The following is a 6,000-nucleotide window of genomic DNA, read 5'->3' on the forward strand; positions in this document are numbered from 1 at the left end:
TATGTGTGACTTGTTGTACTAAAGATGCATCCACCCACCAAGTTTGAGGAACATGCTTCCCCTACTATGCTAGTGCTCTGACGATAACACTCCGATCGATCGCCATGCAATCTAAGTTTTGTACGCCAGTGGGACAACGGAATCACTACGTGAACGAGCTACTACTACACTAGTCTCTGAGAGAAGAGGCAGACACAGTCTCAGACAAACAAACAGATTCTAGTGAATTAAATAGTGATGATCAGTTGTAGCAGCTACACATTTCGAACGTTTGTCAGGGGGTCAAACCCCCTCCATTTACATTTCCCCCACACTTTTTAGACAGACACCCTTTTTATCAAAAATTGAACCCCCACCCTTATGCAGTGTTTGTGACCAAAGCTTACAGCATTACTTTATCAAATTCGGAAGACTGAACATCGGCGCTATCGCCGTTTATACAGTCACTTCCGGGTCCATTTTATCACTATCTGCGCCATCAATCCATTTCAGAATCCAAATTGATGCAGAATTTATCCTCATCTATCAAACACTCATGATTTTCTTATTCATCTGAAACATTTGCGACATAATATTGGCAAAACTGCAATCATCTTTCGAAAAGATACGACTTTAGATTGTTTACAGCATTACTTTATCAAATTCGGAAGACTGAACATCAGCGTTTCATACAGTCACTTCCGGGTCCATTTTATCATTATCTGCGCCATCAATCCATTTCAGAATCCGAATTGATGCAGAATTTATCCTCATCTATCAAACACTCATGATTTTCTTATTCATCTGAAACATTTGCGACATATTAAATGTTGGCAAAACTGCATCACTGCAACTGCATCGAAAAGATACGACTTTAGATTGTTTATCATAAAGTAACACATGGGCAAATGGGCAAAAGGCTGAGATACCTGTGAGATCCTGAATACATGAATACGTCAGTCTATACTCTCTACACGGCCGCTGTGGTTCGGATCGCTCCACTTCTAGTGTGAGCGAGCGGGCCAAAGCGGCTGATGTAGAGACTGAAAATTATATTCATTCATAAAACTCACGGCGCGTCGATTCTACTACAGGTGACGTCGTATGAATTGAAAACATCAGCAAATTAATTTTTTACATTTTCTTTCCAGATTTATGAAGAAAATATGAATGTTTTTCAACAGATCATCAAATTACTTTATTATATTTTTTTTCAATTGGTAGCGTTACCCCTACGCTTTATAATTATATATTGCTCACACGCTTTTTAGAAACCCACCCTATATTCCGCAAAATTGTAATTTTTACAGATTTTCAGAATTCCCAACCCACGCTGTAGAAAGCGTGCCAGACAAACAATGATAATGAATAGCCAGATGTGACCTTCGCTGTCGAGACGTTGTTTTCAGGGTTGTCAAACCCAGCGATTTGGTAACCCAATTAGGCGACTTTTGAAGATTTTCCCGGGACAATTTCCTGCCCCATAGAATACAAAGGGTAAAGAAAAAAAAATTGGGCGACTTTTCGATTATTTGACCTGCGATTCGTGCTGAATTTTTTTTGCAACCCTGGTTATTTAGCGTTCATTTAATGAAATTACTACGCCGCTGATCTCTAAATATTTTGAAGTGTTGTCCCATGGTAACAAAACTCCCGAAACTCAATAAACAATCTGGACAAAGGAATCATCCAATCACGTTTCTATCCATGTGAGATCACCGCAAAAATTCATGATAAAAGGTCACTTTCCCAAAGAAAAATAGTGCAATCCGTCAATTCCGCCATGATCTCACAACTTAAATTACTCAGACCAAAATAATCTCTAGCGCATACAGGGAACCAAGCAAAACGATAGAAATGACTTGTTTCTCATGACGACTTTTGACTTTTCTCACTTCAAAATAAGTACTTTCCCCACCCCAAATTCACTTCTAAAGGAGTGCAATCGATTGCTAAATAACTAAGCAAACCTTGGAATGTAATTTCAAAGCCAAATATCATTAACAAAAGAAACCTTAGCATAAAAAGCAAGAACGCAAGTGGCCAAAATTTGTAGCAAAAATACAGTCCTCACTGACTACAATGACTAAGGCTCACTAGCTCCGCTAAGAGCCAAAAATTATCAAATTTGTGTACATCGTGGAACATACTCTTTGCGTGGCTGTGCGTAGTAAGCAGTTGTACGCAGATAGCCTCGCTAATATGGACACGTAGAGTAGCACTGTATGCGCGTGTAGTTAGCATGATTAGTTGCGGAGTAACAAGCGTAGTTGAATGTTCCACGATGTACACAAATTTAATATTTTTTCTATAGTTGAGGTTCATGATGATGAGAAAAAATCCATTTTACCCTAAATCAAATTGTAATCTTAACTTGCTGATAAGACTTGCCATAACTTGCTGATGGGACTTGCCGTAAATTTTAACTCATCGATGGGACTTGTCGTAACTTCGTCTGCCAAAAATCTTAACTCAATGGCGAGACTTCCCGTATTCTCAGCAGGGATCAATCTTTAACCTCTGCAGGGACCAGGGGATATTAAACTTATCTGACTTGCCATTTTCTCTCGCTCTTACTCGCCCATTTTTAACTTGCCAATAACTGTCCCCTTACCCTCTTAAGGTGGTACTACACCCCTGCCCAATTTTGTTCCTATTTTTGCATTGTTCTCAAAAATTATAGCGCATTGGGGACAAGTAAGATATGTATATTATAGGGGCAAGGTCTACAACTACTGCATTGGAAGTTTTATTTCAGCACAGACAGCAGTTGTGGAGTTACAGTCAAAAATGAGGGAAAACCAATATTTTATCAATAAATCAATAACTACTTGCTTTGAGTTGCTGAATTTTCAGTACAGTGGTTGTAGTCCTTGCCCCTATAATATACATATCTTACTTGTCACCAATGTGCTATAATTTTTGAGAAAAATGCAAAAATAGGCACAAAATTGGCCATGGGTGTAGTACCCCTTAAGCTACGTGATGACTTTTGTACATGTATGTACCCATTTTACAGACTATGAATTATAGTAATAAATAAATAATAAATAACCTAGAAGAGAGGGATGTGGTGTAGGTTATACATGTACCGGTATGTATTAAACAGTGGACAATAATTAGATAATGTTAATTTTCAATTTTAGTGATCCTAGCATCCTCTTTTTATATCATTTTTAGGTAGATATCCCCCAAAAAAGGTTATTCCCAAAATTGCAGTTGATTCCGATTTTGCATTTGCGAGGTAGGCATGAGTATTTGTTGTAATTTTGTTTTGGTGTACCAGAACATAATTCAAATTTCATGATATTTCTGCTGAACAAATTAATCTGCAAGAAATTCTTTGTACATAAACATAATGTTGCCAGAGGTTTCTAGTGGTATAAAAATCTTTTTTTGAGAAAAGTGGGGGGGGGGGGGGGTATGATGCTGTGGATCACAATCACAAAATGCCTTACTTCCAAAAGCAGCAATTTCAACTGCACTGACTACGGAGCCCCAAAGTGACATGAAAAAAAAAATCGAGGTCCGGCTTAGTAACTTGGGTCCAAGATAGTAACTCGGGTCCAAGAGTAACTCGGGTCCGAGTTAGTAAATTGGGGCCCTGACTAGTAGTTTGGGGACCCCGAGTTACTATTTCGGGGCACGAGTTACTATCTTGGGCACAAGTTACTAAGTTGGGCCCCAAGTTACTGTCTTAGACCCCGAGTTACTAAGTCGGGCCTCGAATTACTGTCTTGGACCCCGAGTTACTATCTCAAGGCTATCTCAGACCCCGTTTTTTTCTTCCATGTCACTTCGAGGGCTCTGTATAAATCAGCACAATCGAAACCTAGATTTCGCCTTGGTTTGCAAGAATCAAAATCCATCCTAGTCACTGCACTTTATGATACAAAGAGAGATTTTGATTCTCGCACCCGAATCTTACAAGAATCATTACGAGAATCGATTCTGTGATGCTCGTTGAAATCTAGCCCCTGACAGTGATGAGTGATGTACAATTTCATGAAAAGGTGTTCAGAATTGGCTAGGCCTCTTTGGTCATAGTTTATTAGGGTTGCAGATTGGACAAAAGTTGGGGACGTGGCAACTTTCAAAAATAAGTAAACTGAGTAATCTGGATATCAGGTACTTCATGTTAAAAGCAGTTTTATTTCCTCCAATTTTTTTAATTTTTATTAATGCAACTTTTCTTAGTGTATTTTTCAATTAAAATAAATTGATGTTTGTTTAAACATTATTGACCATATCAAGTTGTTATCCTTTTTGTATCAGTCATGTGTTAGAAAAATAAAATGAAAAGAAATATAACATGTGCCGGTATCTGTGTGTTTTCAGGACTAATCAATATTTGATGTATTCGGTGATACGTTTTCCAGTAAAAAACACAAACTTGTAAATGTTAGAATTTATAAAATGAAACACAATTTTTCATTAAAAGAATTAAAATGTGCATGCCTTCTGGTACATCTTACCCCGGACTTTTACCCTCAATTTTGTTACCCGCCTCCGCTATTAAGGACTGGTTTTATTCCCGGCTTTTAGAACCCAATATTTTTGATCCCCACATTTTACACCCCCACCAAAGAAGTCATGAACACTCCCTAAGAACATAAGGTCATGAAGACGTGTTTACATGAAAAACTCTGCCAAAAAGAAAAACATTTTTAAATGTCAAAATATTTGTATTTTTTTTTTTAAAGTTCAAAGTTGAATTTATTTATTAAAACGTTGAATGCCCTTTATATAAACCCGATTTTTTATGGTTGCTTTTGAGAAATCTTAATGAAGGCATAGGGCAAAATTCTGCAATCAGTTTTGTTGAAATATTTAGAGACTGATATGAAACAACATCCCTGGACCCTGGTTGAAAGTAGTAGGACTACAGCGTGATTTTTTTTCTGGGTTTTGGGGAATCAGTTAAAGTGAAAGTCGAGAGAACGGCATTTTGTGATTGGTTTTCAAAAAAAAAAAAAAGTAAAAAATTAATTTTGCAAAAGTATAAAAAGAAAGTCCCCAAATATCACAATTTGTGAGCGTAACAAGCCAAAATTCAAGTTTTTAACTTTTGGTCTAAATAAGAAGGTCCAAATCCGGGGTCCAAATTTTAGGAAGAAAGTCCACTTTTCACAACCCCCCTTGGAAAAAGGTCTACTAATAATGGTAATAAGAAGAATAAGAATAAGAATGATAATGATTTGTGGCAATGAAAGTAAATTGAAAACAAAAATATTAAACTTAAAAACTTAAACTGTTGCTTTTCCAAAAAATCCCCGCAAAAATCAATTAATGGTGTCTATACACCGCTGGCTGCAGTTATGATTGTCCAGATTTCGACAATATGCAAGCTATGACGCAAACTCATTACTTATTCATGACATAGTCTCCTCAAGCCTCAGCTGCAATGGTTTGAGCGGAACAAAACTGGCGGTGTTGGAGACTATGAGAAAAAGTTTCCTACTGCGCATGCTCGTGGAGCCAGAATTCTGGCTCCAGACGAAAAAAGTGCACCAAAATTTTTCATGTTACGAATTCAGGCCCTGAATAAGGCAACGTGAAGGATTGTGGGTAATATAAAGACGCCGCAATTCTGGGCCTGGAAGGATTCAGGCTAATGTGGCATGTGCACAGTCAGTATATAATAAATGTGCATACATGGTGACAAATTGACCACAAACAGCACGACGAATTTCAATGAACCAAAATTCCAATGCACTGAAGTACGCACTTCAGGTTTACTATCGATTATACCGGCGAGTTAATGTTGATTTTTGTACATTGTGTACCATGACAAGAGCACCGTCAAAATGTATCCTTTTTAACAAATTGGACAGAATATAATACACTGATATCCATTTAAATGTGTCTTAAACACTTAAAAGAATAAATTCTTGCCATATTTAGCGACGAGATTTGGCGGAGAATTGCTTACTTTTAAGTCTCTTTAGACACGAAACGAAGTACTCGCTTTCCTCGTGAACTTCTTGCAACACAAAAGGTCAAATATGTGTTGACCTCGTC

Source organism: Amphiura filiformis, chromosome 13 (assembly GCF_039555335.1).
Source record: "Amphiura filiformis chromosome 13, Afil_fr2py, whole genome shotgun sequence".
Lineage (NCBI taxonomy): Eukaryota > Metazoa > Echinodermata > Ophiuroidea > Amphilepidida > Amphiuridae > Amphiura > Amphiura filiformis.